The sequence below is a fragment of the Ranitomeya imitator genome, chromosome 1, assembly GCF_032444005.1.
Source record: "Ranitomeya imitator isolate aRanImi1 chromosome 1, aRanImi1.pri, whole genome shotgun sequence".
In the NCBI taxonomy this organism is placed as follows: Eukaryota; Metazoa; Chordata; class Amphibia; order Anura; family Dendrobatidae; genus Ranitomeya; species Ranitomeya imitator.
Window position 1 is genome coordinate 582359471 of NC_091282.1, and position 18223 is coordinate 582377693.

Genomic DNA, 18223 nt, shown 5'->3' on the forward strand with positions numbered 1-18223 from the left:
ATATACTACATGGACATGCATATTCTAGAATACCCGATGCGTCACAATCGGGCCACCATCTAGTATACTATATACAGGAGGCGATTACTTACAGGTATATACACACAATATAAAAGAGGAGATGACATACAGGTGTATAATATATATATATATCTCTCAACATGTATATACTGAGGGGAAAATGAGACGCGTGAGGTGTATATGAAAAGGTGAGTGCAAAATGAGAGGAGTGAGGGAAAATAGTGGAGTGATCGGAAAATGACAGTTGTGAGGTCGAAATGACAAGTGTTAGGGGGGGAATGAGAGGAGTGAGGGGGAAAATGAGAGGCGTGATGGAAAAAAAAATGAGAAGTGAGGTGCTATAACTAACCACAGATATTTACTATGCCGAGGCAACGCCGGGCTCTTCAGCTAGTATTTATCTTTTGGCCAAAACAAAAGCTGGCTGCTGCTATGTGATCTGGTGATGGGAACTGTTACTGTGTGATTGGTGAGGATGTGGTGCATATGGAGTCCCCTCCCCCCCCCCCCCAAAGAGTGGATAGTGGGACTGGATGGTTTGAGAGGTGCAGGCGGAGCCTGGGCAAAGTTTCAAGGGGACCCCAAAATTCCTAGTGGCAGCCCTGATGCCCCACACCGCAAGGACAGCTGACCCGAGAAAGCCACCGAATGATGTGCACGCACACCCTTATCTTTTTGCTTTGAAAAAAAGAATTATTCTTACCGTTAATTCGGTTTCTAGTAACTCACCACGACAGCACACCTGGAGGATGTTACCCCTTTCCTAATAGGACAGGAAATGACAAGAGATTAAATAACCCCTCCCTCATCCTCAGTGTTATTATAAAAGGACCACAGGAGAAGGAATGCTTCTAATTATATTTATTCTTTTCAGAACGTATATCAAGCAAAGGGAGGGATTACTCCTGCTGTCGTGGGGAGTTACTAGTAACCGAATTAACGGTAAGAATAATTCTATTTTCTCTAGTAACCACCACGACAGCACACCTGGAGCAGTACCCAAGAGTAATCTATTAGGGAGGGACTATAGCCCCAAGGACTTTTTCGCCGAAGGCCAAGTCCTCCTTTGACATCAGGTCTAGCCTGTAATGTTTGGAAAATGTATGGACCGAGGACCACGTAGCAGCTCTGCATATTTACTCAATGGAAGCTCTGGCTTTCTCGGCCCAGGAGACAGCTGTTGCTCTGGTAGAATGAGCTGTGAATTTTTCTGGCGGTGGAAGGCCTTGGATCTGATAGGCCTCCAAGATTGCCCTCTTGATCCAATTGGCAATTGTAGATTTGGAAGTCTTCTTTCCATTATTCTGCCCATGAAGATGGATAAATAAATTCTGATCCTTCCTAATTTTATCTGAAATTTGAAGGTAATAAAGTACCGTTCTTCGAACGTCTAGAGTATGGAACTGTTCTTCATTTTTGGTTCCTGATAAAAGGAAGGGAGAATTATCTCCTGCGACTTGTGGAAGTCAGAGACGACCTTTGGGAGAAAGACTTATTCTGCGATTGGATCCATCCTATCTTGTAGAATCCTCATGTAAGGTTCATTGATTGACAGGGCCTGTAGTTCACCTACTCTCCTGGCTGTAGTTGTGGCTATCAGGAAGGTGGTTTTCCAGGCGAGTCTATCCATTGCTATTGATGACAAAGGTTCGAAAGGTGGAAGTGTAAGTCCCTTCAGGACTATATTGAGGTCCCAAGATGGGACTATATTTATGGATCTTGGAGATATACGGGATGCTGCCGTCATTATCCATCTGTGTTCGGCTAGAGGTTGGTCAAAATACGAGCTCAGTGCCGCCACCTGTACCTTGAGGGTGCTGGGTTTGAGACCTTTTTCTAGTCCATCTTGTAAAAAATCCAGGATTCTGGCTAAGTTCAGCCTGTCTGGGTTGGGCTGTTCAGGAGCACTCCATGTGATATAGGTTTTCCATATTTTCTGATAAATGGAATTGGTAACGGTCTTCCGGTTTTTCTGTAGCGTACTAATGACCTTCTTTGATAGCCCTCTGGTCCTCAGAATTGAGAATTCAGAAGCCAGGCATTCAGGTGTAATCTCTTGGGGTTTGGATGAAGTATTGGCCCATCTACTTTTAGGCTGATGAGGGACCCAAACCAACTTCTTTTGGGCCAAAATGGAGCCACTAAGATTACACTGACCCTTTGTCCTTATCTTCTGTAGGACCCTTGGTAGAATTGGTAATGGAGGAAAAGCGTAGGCCAGTGAGAATGTCCATGGTTGGGCCAATGAGTCTACTCCTAGCCCCGGATTGGTTGGATCTAGTGAAGGGAAAATATATATATATATATATATATATATATATATATATATATATATATATATATATATATATATATATATATATATTAGATCCACTTTTGTGTTCTGGGCATTTGCGAACAGGTCTACTTCCGGCTGTCCCCACTTTCTGACCAAAATCTGAAAAGTCTCTGGGTCTAGACCCCATTCTCCGGGATGGATCTTTTCTCTGCTCAGGAAGTCGGCCTGTATATTTATTTCCCCTTTTATGTGCAGGGCAGAAAGTGAGAGAACATGTTCTTCGGCCCAGGAAAATATTCTGGCTGATATGGCCTTTAGATCCTCGTATCTTGTACTTCCCTGATGGCAAAGATGGGCAACTGTTGTCATGTTGTCCGAGTAGATCTTGATATGGGAATTCTGAACAAGAGTTACCGCTGCTTTGAGGACTTCCTCCACAGCTTTTAATTCTCTGAAGTTCGAGGATCGTTGACTTCTCGTTTGGCCAGTTCCCTTAAAATATGTGTTGGGCTACCATAGCTCCCCAACCTCTTTCGCTGGCATCTACTGTTATAGAGATTGCTGGATTTTGCCACCAGGGAACTCTTTAGGTTTTCCTTTTGTAGCCACCACGTCAAAGATGACTTTACGTGCGGTGGTATTCTGATCTTTCTGTCCAGAGAATCTGGGGATCTGTCCCAATTTGACAGAATATGAGTCTGAAGTACTCTGGTGTGGGCTTGTGCCCATGACACCATCTGGATGCACGACGTCATGGTCCCGAGAACCGACATGGCCCATCTTAGAGAAGTTATCTTCTTGTTCCGCAACATTCTGATCTTTGCTGTAAGCAAGGTCTGTTTTTGTTCTGGTAAAAAAGATGTTTGGCTGCGAGACTCCAGTAGGACCCCTAAAAAGACCTTTGTGGTTGATGGAACCATCTCAGATTTCTTGTGGTTCACTATCCAGCCTAGGGACGATAAGATCTGGACTACCCTCTGAAGGTGTTCTTGAAGAGTGGGAACTGAGGGGGCCACTATCAGTAGGTCGTCCAGGTATGGAATTATGCATATTCGTTGACCTCTGATGTAGGCCCTTACTTCGGACATGATCTTCGTGAAGATCCTCGGGGCTGAGGATAGCCCAAACAGGAGGACATTGAACTGAAAATGGTTTATGTCTTTTCCTCTGACGACTGCAAATCTTAGGAATTTTCGATAAGTTGGATGGATTGGGACGTGGTAATACGCGTCCTGTAGATCTATCGTCGCCATGATGAAATCTTGTCCTATGAGGGGTACTGTAGACCTTACTGATTCCATCTTGAACCTTCTGTAGGCCACATATTGATTCAGAGGTTTTAGGTTGATTATTATTCGATGGGACCCATTTGGTTTCTTTATTAGAAACAAATTTGAATAATGTCCTCTGTTCTTCTCGTTCTCCGGGACTGAGATCACCTTGTTGTCTAAAAGATCTTGTACTCCCGCTACCAATATGGACTGTAGCTTTGGTGTAGCTAAAGATGTTGTTCTTGACATCTTTTGAGGATATGATATCAACTCTATTTTTATTCCGTCTGACTGATGTTAAAGTCCATTGGTCTGAGCAGATTGCTTGCCAGTATGGGAGGAAGTGTGAGATACGACCCCCTACCCTGGTGGCGTCATTGTTTTCTCTGATTTTGGGGCTGGGAAAGAAAGATTTCTGTCTCTCCCTCCTTTTGGGTAACTCCAGCGCCCTGTCTTACCCTTGCCACTGTATTGAGGAGTATGCTCTTGAGAGCGAAAGGGTCTTTTCCTAGGGTTTCTAGGTTCTGGCAATGTCTTCTTTTTATCTGAAGCCTTCTCCAGTAGATCATCCAGGGCCGGCCCAAACATATAATCCCCTTTAAAAGGAATCGAACAGAGCCTCATTTTCGAGGTCATGTCCCCAGACCATGATTTCAGCCAGAGTGCTCGTTTTACGGAATTTTACAATCCTGATGACCTTGCTGCCACCCTCACGGACTCAGCTGAGGCATCCGCTAGAAATCCTGTCGCTTTCTGGAAGATAGGTAGAGAGGCCAGGATCTCCTCTCTGGGAGTGCCTGAAGACAGGTGTTCCTCTAATTGACCCAGCCAGCGGTGCATTGATCTATCCACACAGGTAGATACCAAATTGATATTAAGTAAGGATGCTGACGTCTCCCATGACTTTCTTAGTAGCCCATCCATCTTACGGTCCAGAGGGTCCTCCAACTGGGAGGCATCTTCGAATGGTAGCGTGGTTTTCTTGGCTACCCTAGCGATCTGGATATCCACTTTAGGAATCTCCGACCAGCATGAAGCAGTTTTGTCATCTACCGGAAAACTATCCTTAATTTCTGCTGGGGTGGTCAACCTCTTTTCCGGAGTTTCCCATTCTTCTAGAACAAAATCACGGATATTTTTGTGAATGGGAAATACCTGTTTCTTCTTAGAACGAAGACCCCCGAACATCTCATCTTGTACTGACTGAGCCGTCTTCTCTTCTTCAATCTCCATAGTCTTCCTCACTGCTGCGAGGAGCTATTCTACGTCACTGGAGAAGTAGTATCTCTCCTGCTTAGACGCCTGTGAGCCTAAGGATATTTCACCTTCTTCCGGAGGTTCATCCGACATCTCCCCTTGAGATTCCTCATGCCTTTCATCCTCTGGATTAAGCTTTATTTTCTTAGCCTCCGGAGGAGTACTGGGGGAGGGTGTGGGCAGGGAGAGTGTGGCCAGAGAGCTTCTAATCTCGTGCTGGATCAAGCCCTTAATCTCTTCCATTAGAGATGGCTGCTCTTCTCTAACAATTTTTTCTGTGCATTCTTTGCACAATGTCTTCTTGTATGAAGAGGACAGTTTTTTGCACAGATAGCGCATTTGCGTGCCGCTTTGGATCTGCTTCCCGATGCGGCTTCCCTGTCCCCCTGAAATAAAAGGGAGAGGGAATCATAAGATTGCAACCCGCATCAGGGAGTGGACACCCAGGGCCAGATTACTTACTGGGGCCGGGATGGTGCTGGGATCTGCAAGAGTAGAGCGTGAGGCAGACGTCTCCACGATTTTCACCACAGTGGTCTTACCTGAGACGTCTTCTTGTCCGGGGCTCTAAAATAGGCGACCGGACACAGCACCTGCCCTCCTGAGAGGACCTCCTCCTCCAATGTCCGGATGTGGGGGAGGGGGGGGGGGGGGAAGGGAGGCCGCCGACATCCACGCCGTCTGATATGCGTTCCAGCGTGGAACGCAAGAAGCTTCCTGGATACCGAAGCCGGCGTCTGACGTCACTTCCTGCCGCCGGCTTCAGACCGGAAGCTCTCAGCGCGCGATGGAGGAGGAGTAGGAGGAGAGGGGCTGGAGAGCTCAGAGAGGCCTCCAGCCGAAGAATGCCACCCAGACCCTGCCCTGAAGGTGCGGACTGGTGGCAGATGTCCCGAGTCCGGAGCAGACGGGAGCAGCGCTCGGGGAAGAGGCAAGTCTGCTCCCCAGCTGCCCGGCGTAATCTCTTTCCCCCTGGTGACCGCTGCCGGCACAGTACACCTGGGATGACCTCTTCATCCCTAGTAGGGACAGGAAAAAACACTGAGGGGGGGGGGGGGGGGGGAGGATGAGGGAGGGGTTATTTAACCTCTTGTCATTTCCTGTCCCTATTAGGAAAGGGGTAACATCCTCCAGGTGTGCGGTCGTGGTGGTTACTAGAGAAAATGGGGAGACAGTTACCACTTTCAAGTTTAGTACCTCAGACCTTGTAGTAAGTTATAAATTTGACCTATGTAACATGGACTCTTGCCCTAGGGTGCAGTGGTAGTGTGGGGACACAAACTCACCCAAAAGTTTATATGTTTCACCACTGCCAACACTAGCTACTGTATAAGTCCGATTGCGAGTCCAGGAGTACGGTGAGGTGGAACACAGGGCCTACAAACCTTCCATAGCCTGAGAAGAGACAGAAAGCACTGGTAGAAGCCTCCTTATTAGAAAGGCTGTTATAACGAGCATATATATAACCTAACACTACAGTAGGGTCCTGTCTTATTTGTAAGTCTGACAACCATCAAACCTTAAACTTGACGATAAAAAACCCCCTCTGTTAATGACGCAGGACTATATGTGATGGGCATAAATATCTTGGGGGGGTTGGGGGTACTGACTAGGACACATCCCTTAAGAATATCGGGGACTGACCTATTCTAAATAAGACCGAGACCCCACAACCTACGCTGCTCACAAAAAAAAAAATAAAGGGAACACTGAGGCTATGTTCACACATAGCGTCCTGTCCCTGTGGGTTCTCCCGCAGCGGATTGGATAAATCTGCAGGGCAAACCCGCTGCGGTTATCCCTGCAGATTTATCGCAGTTTGTCCTGCGGGTTCCGCTGGGGGATTTTACCCCTACTATTGATGCTGCATGTGCAGCATCAATAGTAATGTTAAAAATAATGATATACTCACCGTCTGATGTCCAGATCTCCTCGGCGCTGCAGGCGGCGGTCCGGTTCCAAAGATGCTGTGCGACCAGGACCTTCGTGACGTCACGGTCATGTGACTGCGACGTCACCGCAGGTCCTGGTCGCATAGCAAACCTGGGACTGGACGGCCGCGTGCAGCGCTGAGACTTCAGAGGCGAGTATATCATTATTTTTTATTGCGATTCTGCACAAAGAAGTGACATGCTGCGGGTTGTAAACCGCTGCGTTCCCGCAGCATGTGCACAGCGGTTTGCGGTTTCCATGTTACTGTAAACGCTATGGAAACTGCTGCGGACCCGCAGCTGCAAAATCACCGCGGTTCCGCGGTAAAAACCGCAATGTGTGAACATAGCCTTAAGCAACAGAATATAACTCCAAGTGAATCAAACTGTCCACTTAGGAAGTAACACTGTTTGACAATCAATTTCACATGCTGTTGTGCAAATGGAATAGACAACAGATGGAAATTATTGGCAATGAAGAAACTAAATAAAGGAGTGGTTCTGCAGGTGGAGACCACATCTCAGGACCACTGCTTTCTGGCGCTACCAGGAAACAGGCCAGTACATCAGGAGACGTGGAGGGGGCCGTAGGAGGGCAACAACCCAGCAGCAAGACCGAGACCGCTACCTCGGCCTTTGTGCAAGGAGGAACAGGAGGAGCACTGCCAGAGCCCTGTAAAATAACCTCCAGCAGGCCACAAATGTGCATGTGTCTGCACAAACGGTTAGAAACTGACTCTGAGGATGGTCTGAGTGCCCGACCTCCACAGATGGGGGTTGTTCTCACAGCCCAACACCGTGCAGGACGCTTGGCATTTGCCACAGAACACTAAGATTGGCAAATTCACCACTGGTGCCCTTCACAGATAAAAGCAGGTTCACACTGAGCACATGTGACAGACATGCGAGTCTGGAGACGCTGTGGAGAGCGATCTGCTGCCTCTAACATCCTTCAGCATGACCGGTTTGGCAGTGGGTCAGTAATGGTGTGGGGTGGCATTTCTTTTAGAGGGCCGCACAGCCCTCAATGTGCTCGTCAGAGGTAGCTTGACTGCCATTGGGTACCGAGATGAGATCCTCAGACCCCTTGTGAGACCATACCCCCAGCCCCTGGTGTAGCACTAATGCTGCATTCTGTCAAGGTGGCTGTGAGTTCTGGTCCCTGCCAAGGCTTCAATAATCACTTTTATAATTTGTCCCTGATACATTGAAATAGACCTGGGGGCATGTCTTTTCCTCTGACAGAAACGCCTCCCAGCTGTCACTCATGGCCTCTGCGCACCGCATCCTCTTCCTTCATTAGCATCCCCGTTTTTGTTTTTTTTTCTTTTTTTTGGGGCATGCGCAGTTGCACTGCCCTTCGAACTTACAGTGCAGGCGCCGGAGACGCTAAGGAAGGAAGAGGATGCGGTGCGCAGAGGCCATGAGTGATGGCTGGGAGGCGTTTCTGTCGGGGGAAAAGACATGCCCCCAGGTCTATTTCAAGGTATCAGGGACAAATTATAAAAGTGATTATTGAAGCGTTGGCAGGAAGCCGAACTCCAAGAGCTACCTTGACAGAATGCAGCATCAGTGCTACACCAGGTGGCTCTTTTAGTTAAAAACGCCTGTGGGGGTGGGGGGAGGGTGACAGGTTCCCTTTAACCCCTTTCTGACATTAGACATACTATCCTGTCGAGGTGGGGTGGGCCCCTATGACCACCGACGGGATAGTACGTCATATGCGATCGGCAACGCTCACGGGGGGGAGCGCTGCCGAGTGTCAGCTGCCTATTGCAGCAGATATCTGGCACTATGTGCCAGGAGTGGTCACGGACTGCCCCTGGCACATCGCGATCAAAGATGATAGCAATGTGCCGGCGGTATAGTGAAGCTTCCCGCAGGGAGGGGGCTCCCTGCGGAGGGAGGGGGCTCCTTGCGGGCTTCCCTGAGCCCCCCGAAGCAATGCGATGTGATCGCGTTGCTGCGAGGGTCTTACCTCCCTCCCTGCTCCAGCCCCGGATCCAAGATGGCCGCGGATCCGGGTCCTGCAGGAAGGGAGGTGGCTTCACAGAGCCTGCTCAGAGCAGGCACTGTGAAGCCTGCAGTGCTGCATGTCAGATCGGTGATCTGACAGAGTGCTGTGCAAACTGTCAGATCACCGATCTGTGATGTCCACCCCTGGGCCAAAATAAAAAAATTTCCAAATGTGTAAAAAGAAAAAAAAAAAAAAAATTATATATATATATATATATATATATATATATATATATATATATATATATATATATATACCTAAATAATGACCAAAAAAATATATTATTCCCATAAATACATTTCTTCATCTAAAAAAAAAAAAAAAAAAAAAAAAAAAAAAATCAATAAAAGTACACATATTTAGTATCGCCGCGTCCGTAACGACCCAACCTATAAAACTGGCCCACTAGTTAACCCCTTCAGTAAACACCATAAGAAAAAAAAAAAAAAAAAAAAGGCAAAAAACAACGCTTTATTATCATACCGCCAAACAAAAAGTGGAATAACACGCGACCAAAAAGACATAAATAGCCATGGTACCGCTGAAAGCGTCATCTTGTCCCGCAAAAAACGAGCCGCCATACAGCATCATCAGCAAAAAAATAAAAAAGTTATAGTCCTGAGAATAAAACGATGCAAAAATAATTATTTTTTCTGTAAAATAGTTTTTATTGTATAAAAGCGCCAAAACATAAAAAAAAAAAAATGATATAAATGAGTTGTCGCTGTAATCATACTGACCTGAAGAATAAAACTGCTTTATCAATTTTAACAAACGCGGAACGGTATAAACGCCTCCCCCAAAAGAAAATCATGAATAGCTGGTTTTTGGTCATTCACAAAAATCGGAATACAAAGCGATCAAAAAGTGTCACCTGCCCGAAAGTGTTACCAATAAAAACGTCAACTCGTCCCGCAAAAAACAAGACCTCACATGACTCTGGACCAAAATATGGAAAAATTATAGCTCTCAAAATGTGGTAACGCAAAAAATATTTTTTGCAATAAAAAGCGTCTTTCAGTGTGTGACGGCTGCCAGTCAAAAATCCGCTAAAAAACTCGCTATAAAAGTAAATCAAACCCCCCCTTCATCACCCCCTTAGTTAGGGAAAAATTAAAAAATGTATTTATTTCCATTTTCCCATTAGGGTTAGGGCTAAAGTTACGGTTAGGGTTTAGATTACATTTACAGTTGGGAATAGGGTTGGGATTAGGGTTGGGGTGTGTCAGGGTTAGAGGTGTGGTTATGGTTACTGTTGGAATTAGGGTTAGGGTTGTGTTTGGATTAGGGTTTCAGTTATAATTGGGGGGTTTCCACTGTTTAGGCACATCAGGGGCTCTCCAAACACGACATGGCGTCCGATCTCAATTCCAGCCAATTCTGCGTTGAAAAAGTAAAACAGTGCTCCTTCCCTTCCGAGCTCTCCCGTGTGCCCAAACAGGGGTTTACCCCAACATATGGGGTATCAGCGTACTCAGGACAAATAGGAAAACAACTTTTCTCCTGTTACCCTTGGGAAAATACAAAACTAAGGGCTAAAAAATTATTTTTGTGGGAAAAAAAATATTTGTTTTATTTTTACGGCTCTGCATTATAAACTTCTGTGAAGCCCTTAGTGGGTCAAAGCGCTCAAAACACATCTAGATAAGTTCCTTAGGGGGTCTACTTTCCAAAATGGTGTCACTTGTGGGGGGGGGGGGGGTTTCAATGTTTAGGCACATCAGGGGCTCTCCAAACGCAACATGGTGTCCCATCTCTATTCCAGTCAATTTTGCATTGAAAAGTTAAACTGCGCTCCTTTGCTTCCGAGCTCGGCCATGCGCCCAAACAGTGGTTTACCCCCACATATGGGGTATCGGTGTACTCAGGACAAATTGTACAACAACTTTGGGGTCCATTTTCTCCTATTACCCTTGGTAAAATAAAACAAATTGGAGCTGAATAAATTTTTTGTGAAAAAAAGTTAAATGTTCATTTTTAATTAAACATTCCAAAAATTCCTGTGAAGCACCAGAAGGGTTAATAAACTTCTTGAATATGGTTTTGAGCACCATGAGGGGTGCAGTTTTTAGAATGGTGTCACACTTGGGTATTTTCTATCATATAGACCCCTCAAAATGACTTCAAACGAGATGTGGTCCCTAAAATAAAACGGTGTTGTAAAAATGAGAAATTGCTGGTCAACTTTTAACCCTTATAACTCCCTAACAAAAAAAAAAAAATTTTGGTTCCAAAATGGTGCTGATGTAAAGTAGACATGTGGGAAATGTTACTGATTAAGTATTTTGTATGACATATCTCTGATTTAACCCCTTCCCGACCTTTGACGCCACGTAGGCTTCATGAAAGTCGGTGCTAATCCGACCCATGACGCCTATGTGGCGTCATGGAAAGATCGCCTCCCTGCAGATCGGGTGAAAGGGTTAACTCCCATTTCACCCGATCTGCAGGGACAGGGGGAGTGGTAGTTTAGCCCAGGGGGGGGTGGCTTCACCCCCCCCCCCCCCCCGTGGCTACGATCGCTCTGATTGGCTGTTGAAAGTGAAACTGCCAATCAGAGCGATTTGTAATATTTCACCTATTATAACTGGTGAAATATTACAATCCAGCCATGGCCGATGCTGCAATATCATCGGCCATGGCTGGAAACACTAATGTGCCCCCACCGATCGCCCCCCCCAGCCCTCCGATCTGTCCGGTACACTGCTCCGGCTCCCCTCCGTCCTGTGCTCCGCTCCCCCCCGTGCTCTTGTCCGCTCACCCCCGTGCTCCAATCACCCCCCCGTGCTCCAATCACCCCCCCCTGCACTCCGATCCACCCCACCCCCCCGTGCTCCGTTCCACCCCCCCCCCCCCCCCCCCCCATCATACTTACCGATCCTGCCGGGTCCGTCCGTCTTCTCCCTGGGTGCCGCCATCTTCCAAAATGGCGGGCGCATGCGCAGTGCGCCCGCCGAACCTGCCGGCCGGCAGATTCGTTCAAAGTGCATTTTGATCACTGAGATATAATCTATTACAGTGATCAAAATAAAAAAAAAAATAATAATAAATGACACCCCCCTTTGTCACCCTCATAGGTAGGGACAATAAAAAAAATAAAGAATTTTTTTTTTTTCCCACTAATGTTAGAATAGGGTTAGGGGTAAGGGGTAGGGTTAGGGTTTCGGTATGTGCACACGTATTCTGGTCCTCTGCGGATTTTTCCGCTGCGGATTTGATAAATCTGCAGTGCTAAACTGCTGCGGATTTACCGTGTTTTTTATGCGCATTTCACTGCGGTTTTACAACTGCGATTTTCTATTGGAGCAGTTGTAAAACTGCTGCGGAATCCGCACAAAGAAGTGACATGCTGCGGAATGTAAACCGCTGCATTTCCGTGCAGTTTTTCTGCAGCATGTGTACAGCGATTTTTGTTTCCCATAGGTTTACATTGAACTGTAAACTCATGGGAAACTGCTGCGGATCCGCAGCGTGTGCACATACCTTTAGAATTAGGCTATGTGCACACGGTGCGGATTCGTAGCAGTTTTCCATCAGCATTACAGTACCATGTAAACCTATGGAAAACCAAATCCGCTGTGCCCATGGTGCGGAAAATACCGCGCGGAAACGCTGCGTTGTATTTTCCGCAGCATGTCAATTCTTTGTGCGGATTCCGCAGCGTTTTACACCTGTTCCTCAATTGGAATCCGCAGGTGAAATCCGCACAAAAAACACTGGAAATCCACGGTAAATCCGCAGGTAAAACGCAGTGCCTTTTACCCGCGGATTTTTCAAAAATGATGCTGAAAAATCTCACACGAATCCGCAACGTGGGCATATAGCTTTAGGGTTAGGGTTGGAATTAGGGTTGTGATTAGGGTTACGGCTACAGTTGGGATTAGGGTTAGGGGTGTGATTAGGGTTACGGCTACAGTTGGGATAAGGGTTAGGGGTGTGTGTGTTAGAATTGAGGGGTTTCCACTGTTTAGGCACATCAGGGGGTCTCCAAACGCAACATGGCGCCACCATTGATTCCAGCCAATCTTGTATTCAAAAAGTCAAATGGTGCTCCCTCACTTCCGAGCCCCGACGTGTGCCCAAACAGTGGTTTACCCCCACATATGGGGTACCAGCATACTCAGGACAAACTGCGCAACAATTACTGGGGTCCAATTTCTCCTGTTACCCTTGAGAAAATAAAAAATTGCTTGCTAAAACATCATTTTTGAGGAAAGAAGACGTATTTTTTATTTTCACGGCTCTGTGTTGTAAACGTCTGTGAAGCACTTGGGGGTTCAAAGTCCTCACCACACATCTAGATAAGTCCCTTTCGGGGTCTAGTTTCCAAAATGCGGTCACTTGTGGGGGGTTTCTACTGTTTAGCCACATCAGGGGCTCTGCAAACGCAACGTCACGCCCACAGAGCATTCCATCAAAGTCTGCATTTCAAAACGTCACTACTTCACTTCCGAGCCCCGGCATGTGCCCAAACAGTGGTTTACCCCCACATATGGGGTATCAGCGTACTCAGGACAAACTGGACAAGAACATTTGGGGTCCAATTTCTCCTATTACCATTGGCAAAATAGGAAATTCCAGGCTAAAAAAATCATTTTTGAGGAAAGAAAAATTATTTTTTTATTTTCATAGCTCTGCGTTATAAACTTCTGTGAAGCACCTGGGGGTTTAAAGTGCTCAATATGCATCTAGATAAGTTCCTTGGGGGGTCTAGTTTCCAAAATGGGGTCACTTGTGGGGGAGCTCCAATTTTTAGGCACACGGGGGCTCTCCAAACGTGACATGGTGTCCGCTAAAGAGTGGAACCAATTTTTCATTCAAAAAGTCAAATGGCGCTCCTTCCCTTCCAAGCCCTGCGCCCAAACAGTGGTTTACCCCCACATATGAGGTATCAGTGTACTCAGGACAAATTGGACAACAACGTTCATGGTTCAGTTTCTCCTTTTAAAATAAAAAAAATTGTTGCTAAAAGATCATTTTTGTGACTAAAAAGTTAAATGTTCATTTTTTCCTTCCATGTTGCTTCTGCTGCTGTGAATTACCTGAAGGGTTAATAAACTTCATGAATGTGGTTTTGAGTACATTGAGGGGTGCAGTTTTTAGAATGGTGTCACTTTTGGGTATTTTCAGCCATAAAGACCCCTCACACTGACTTCAAATGTGAGGTGGTCCCTAAAAAAAAAAAAATGGTTTTGTAAATTTCGTTGTAAAAATGAGAAATCGCTGGTCAAATTTTAACCCTTATAACTTCCTAGCAAAAAAAAAAAATTTTGTTTCCAAAATTGTGCTGATGTAAAGTAGACGTGTGGGAAATTTTATTTATTAACTATTTTGTGTCACATAACTCTCTGGTTTAACAGAATAAAAATTCAAAATTGCGAAATATTCGCCAAATTTCCGTTTTTATCATAAATAAACGCAGAATTTATTGACCTAAATTTACCACTAACATGAAGCCCAATATGTCACGAAAAAACAATCTCAGAACCGCTAGGATCCATTGAAGCGTTCCTGAGTTATTACCTCATAAAGGGACACTGGTCAGAATTGCAAAAAACGGCAAGGTCTTTAAGGTCAAAATAGGCTGGGTCATGAAGGGGTTAATTGCATAAAAATTCAAAGTTGGAAAATTGCGAAATTTCCGTTTTTTTCTCACAAATAAAACACAGGTAATATCAAAGAGTTTTTACCACTATCATGAAGTACAATATGTCACGAGAAAATGTCAGAATCACCGGGATCCGTTGAAGCGTTCCAGAGTTATAACCTCATAAAGGGACAGTGGTCAGAATTGTAAAAATTGGCTCGGTCATTAACGTGGAAACCACCCTTGGGGGTAAAGGGGTTAATACATCCATTTCCTGTTACAGAAGGAGAAAATCCAACTGTCGGAGTAGATTACACGCTGAAGTATCCTGTTATAAAACCTTAAAAATGGAAAGCCCAATGGAGTGTGCCATGGCACTGCCACCAAAGCATTCCTCAGCACTCACAGGACGCATTCCCACATGGAAGCCATTCTACACCCCATGAATTACAGAGAGAAGGAAGAAGTGGACACCTGCAAAGCTTTGAGTTCCGCCAGTACTCAGGGAGTCGGCATTGGTCCTGTGCTATGGCAATCTCCTGAGGGGCTAGCACAGACCATGCGCCAGCAGCTGCTCATCCAGAGCCATAGCCAAGCTGGGGGAGGGAGTGGAGGGAGTACCCCAGCCAAGACAATACCGGGAGACAGAAGCGCTCCTCCGAGCAGCACCGATGCTCCCATGTCTCCCGTGCCCCGCCTCACAACATGCAATGCATTCGCTGGCGGAATCACCGAGAAACCCACTAAGAAACTAACCTTCTGGCGTTTATCTCTCAGCCGTGCTTGAATAGCGTCCGTCTCTCTGCTACTATTGGTTGAGGCGAGCGCCCCGTTGCATTGTCCCTGATATCTAATAGGTTGAATGGTGCCCCCTTATATTATGAGCCAGAGGTGAAAGGTGCATGTTGATAGGATAAAGCTGGCAGCTACAGCGCTGTGTCGGAAAAGGCAAGCTTGTGATTGGCAAATGTGTCTGTCATTCAAAGTGACAGTGGGTTAGGTTGTGCTGTGGTTTTGAACCACCAATCATTAATCAGATTCATCCTAGTGGAAGGGCTTTCTTCCTAAAGGGACAAGTAATGCCGAAAATAAACCTGAGGGAGGGACGTGGTGAGAATTCGGTATGTGGAGAATGGAGCCGCTCCAGTAAACTCCTCCCCTTCAGCTTCAACATTGTGGACAGCTGTGTGGTGAGGAGACCAGAGACGCCAAGACCTGCTCCTCCCTCCTCCATTGTGGAAAGCTGTGTGGTGAGGAGACCAGAGACACCGAGAGCTGCTCCTCTCTGCTCGAGTTTCTCCATTATGGAAAGTTGTGTAGTGAGGAGACCAGAGACCACAGGAGCTGCTCTTCATTCCTCCAGCTTCTCCATTGTGGACTGTTGTGTGGTGACGAGACCAGAGACATCAGGAGCTGCTCTTCTTTCTGTCAAGGCTCCCAGGTGTATCTACTGCTGGGAAGCTACTCGCCGCAGTAAGGGAGCCCAGAGCAGAACAGCAGAGAACTGATCGGGTAACAAGCAGGACCTGAACCATGTGACATGGGGAAGTGGCCAGGGGCGGAGCCAAGCATCGGCGTGCAAAGGATGCGAACGGCGCTGAAGAGTAGTCAAACGTGCCGAGGCCAATAACCAGGAGACAAGCGAGGTACTGGAGGGTGAGACAGAAGGACAGTTAGGTGGAACCTGGAGGTCAGAAAGCCGAGTGGATCAAACAGAGCAGATCAAGTACGGAGAGCAAACAAACAGTGTGCACACGCACCCCAGGGGGTCAGGCACACTGTCAGGATTTGCACCGTGCTGCCAACACTATGTCACGGATCCCAGCGGTATGTCAGGGATCCCGGAGAGGATATCTTTATCGTCCCCACTACTCACACCAATTTGTCCTGAACCGAGATTGTTTGATTGCCCCTGGTTCCTTCTGAAGGCGATTTATATCCCACTTCCTAGTTCCGGGTTGGAACTTGCAGCTATCTGGCACCCCCTTACCCTCAGGTCAGTCTAGGTACTTCACCTAGGGTAATTAGTCGCCAGAAAGGCTGCCTGCCATGTACTGGCTACTGGGCACGCTACAGCAAGGGTGACCTCAGAGGACACAGTTCGTATAGAACAGAAGAGACAAGCTTAGTAAAATTATATATTTTACTCCGTAAAATATGCACTCGCTACACCTAGCTGCTCGCACTTTCAGTGGATGATAGGTCTAGCGGTGGACATCTGAAATATGAAACTCGTGTATTTGTAGCCCAAATCGGTGCCGCGATATATCAATGTAATAAAACAAAGACATCCCTGTTGTTTGAGTGGTACTATACTGGTTTCAGCTGGTACTAGATGGGAGAATCGTCTACTGCAGCTACAAAGGCCATAAACATTCTTTTGATAGGAGGAAATGAGAGGTTTAGGATTCACACACATATAGCAATAGGCAGAAGAGCTAGAGAGGGGGGCTCGGAGCCCACAGCGTGTGACTTGTACAGCTATACAAATACTCAAACATGGCATATTCACATCGTGACACCTCCCCCTTTTAGACTGCGCTATGAAGGCAGAAACTCTCGGTACTCCTCCATGCGCACCTCAGCAGGTTCACCCCGGAGGGATAACCCATCCGCATTGCCATGCTCCCTGCCCACTTTGTGCTCGATGGTGAAGTCAAACTGCTGGAGAGCAAAACTCCAGCGTAGCAACCTTCCGTTGGTTCCACACATGGCATTTAGCCAGCGCAGAGGGTTGTGATTGGTCAACACCATGAAGGTGCGACCGTACAAGTAGGGCTGCAAGCGCTGGAGGGCCCAGACTACAGCCAGGCACTCCTTCTCGACGGTGGAGTAGGCCACTTCCCTCAGCAGAAGTTTCTGGCTCAGGTACAGCACGAGATGTTCTTGGTCCTCCGAGTCAACCTGGCTGAGCACAGCACCGAGGTCAAATTCACTGGTGTCGGTCTGAACCAAGAACGGTCGACTGCTTTCAACACGGGAGTTGCACAGTGCTATTTTCAACGCCTGGAAGTCCCCCTCACAGCAGTCAGTCCAGTTGACAATGTGGGGTAGCTTCATCCTGGTGAGGTCTGTCGAGGGTTTTGCCAGGCTACTATAGTTCTGTACGAAGTGCCTATAGTACCCTTCAGTGCCCATAAAAGACATCACCTGTTACTTGGTCCTGGGGATGGACGAGTACCTGATCGCGTCCACTTTCCCTGGCTCTAGCTTTATGGACTTCCCACCTACCCGGTGCCCCAGGTAGTGAACCTCTCTCATGCCCATCTGGCACTTTCCAGGCTTGATGGTGAGATCGGCTTGGTGAAGTCGCCTGATCACCTCCTCAAGATGCTGCTGGTGTTCGTCCCAGGAGGAACTGAAGATGGCAATGTCATCCAAGTACGCCACCGCATACTTCTCCAGTCCCTGAAGCAGGTGGTTGACCATCCGCTGTAAAGTGGCAGGGGCATTCTTCATGCCGAAGGGCATGACCGTCGACCCATACAGTCCAAAGGGTGTGATAAAGGCGGACTTCTCCTGCGCCTCGGGGCTCAGGGGAATCTGCCAGTATCCTCGATTCAGGTCCATTATGGTAGGTATTTTGTGCCAGCTAACTTCTCAAGCAGCTCCTCGATGCGCGGCATTGGGTGCGCATCAGAGGCTGTGATGGCGTTGAGCCCCCTGTAGTCCACGCAGAACCGGGTGGTCCGATCTTTCTTGGGCACGAGAACTACAGGTGAGGCCCACGCGCTCTTTGACCATTGAATCACCCTCAGCTGTAACATCTCATCGATCTCCTGGCACATAACCTGCTGCACCTCGTCGGAGATCCGATAGGGTGTTCACCGTAGTGGGACATGATTCCCAGTGTCCACTTCG

General features: G+C 47.1%; 1 protein-coding gene across 1 annotated transcript in view; it reads right to left on the minus strand.

Annotated features, from left to right (window-relative positions):
• The window catches only part of HMG20B (high mobility group 20B), a 740474-nt gene extending 725239 nt beyond the window's left edge, over nt 1-15235 (minus strand). The window contains exon 1 of the mRNA XM_069767875.1: nt 15119-15235. The gene's annotated coding sequence lies outside the window, so the exon portion shown is untranslated. The remainder of the gene's footprint in view (nt 1-15118) is intronic.
• Between the last annotated feature and the right edge of the window lie 2988 nt (nt 15236-18223).